This window comes from Ovis canadensis, chromosome 4, assembly GCF_042477335.2.
Source record: "Ovis canadensis isolate MfBH-ARS-UI-01 breed Bighorn chromosome 4, ARS-UI_OviCan_v2, whole genome shotgun sequence".
NCBI classification, from domain to species: Eukaryota; Metazoa; Chordata; class Mammalia; order Artiodactyla; family Bovidae; genus Ovis; species Ovis canadensis.
Window position 1 is genome coordinate 92,200,854 of NC_091248.1, and position 1,149 is coordinate 92,202,002.

The following is a 1,149-nucleotide window of genomic DNA, read 5'->3' on the forward strand; positions in this document are numbered from 1 at the left end:
GTTCTAAACATGAATTTGCCCCTCCTACCGTGTTGCTGGGGCCTCTCCTTTGCCCTTGGACATAGGGTATCTCCTCGTGGCTGCTCGCTCGATGCCACGTAGCTGCCATGTTCTAGCTATTGTAAGTAGTGCTGCAATGAACAATGGGATACATGTGTCTTTACCAATTTTGGTTTCCTCAGGGTATATGCCTAGGAGTAGGATTGCTGGGTCGTATGGTGGGTTTATTCCTAGTTTTTTAAGGAATCTCCATACCATCTTCCATAGTGGCTGTATCAATTTTAAAAATATGGAACGATTCACAAATTTGCGTATCATCCTTGCACAGGGGCCATGCTAATCTTCTCTGTATTGTTCCAGTTTTAGTATATGTGCTGCTGAAGTGAGCACTAGAAGCATGTTGATTATGTGTTCTTAAACAGATCTGTACATTCTTTGCAGAATGAGTATAACTTTCATTAAATGACTATCACTTTTCTCATTGCAGCAGTAAATAGCATTCTTAGAAACAGCTAGATTACAAGTTTTCTTAAGCACTTCTCTACATGAATTACAGATGGTTATAACTTCCAGTCAGTGATATAACACTGTTCTTAATGCAGCGAATAAGTAGTTCTCTGAAGCATCTTTATAACAAGTGTCTTTAAACATTTCTCTAAATGCATTGCAGATGGGTGCCACTTCCATTCACCTGGAAAATCACAGAGTGTTTTTGCTCACCACTCAATTCTATTAGGATTATTTATAACTGGCTTCAGTTGCTGACTGACAGTGCACTCCAAGAGAAAATTAAGACCATCACAAGATTCTTTGTGCTTTGGGCAAGCAGCTCTCTTAGACAGTTAAATCTCAGGAAGAATTCTAGGGAACCCAGATTTTTTCATCTTTCCATATATAGAAAAGCACTAGAATCATTCACTTGAGATGTCTGTTCTTTGTGACTAGCAGTAATCTTTTAGCAAGATATATGCTAGACTGTGGGCTTCCCAGGTGGCACCAGTGGTAAAGAACCCGCCTGCCAATGCAGGAGACATTAGGGATGGGGGTTCAATCCCTGGGTTGGGAGGATCCCTAGAGGAGGGCATGGGAACCCATTCCAGTATTCTTCCCTGGAAAATTCCATGGACAGAAGAGCCTGGCGGGCTACAG

General features: G+C 41.6%; 1 non-coding gene across 1 annotated transcript; it reads right to left on the reverse strand.

Moving 5' to 3' along the window:
- Nucleotides 1-283: 283 nt before the first annotated feature.
- On the reverse strand, nt 284-390 carry LOC138439959 (U6 spliceosomal RNA). The gene has a single exon (XR_011256897.1). It is a non-coding gene; the product is annotated as a U6 spliceosomal RNA (small nuclear RNA).
- Between the last annotated feature and the right edge of the window lie 759 nt (nt 391-1,149).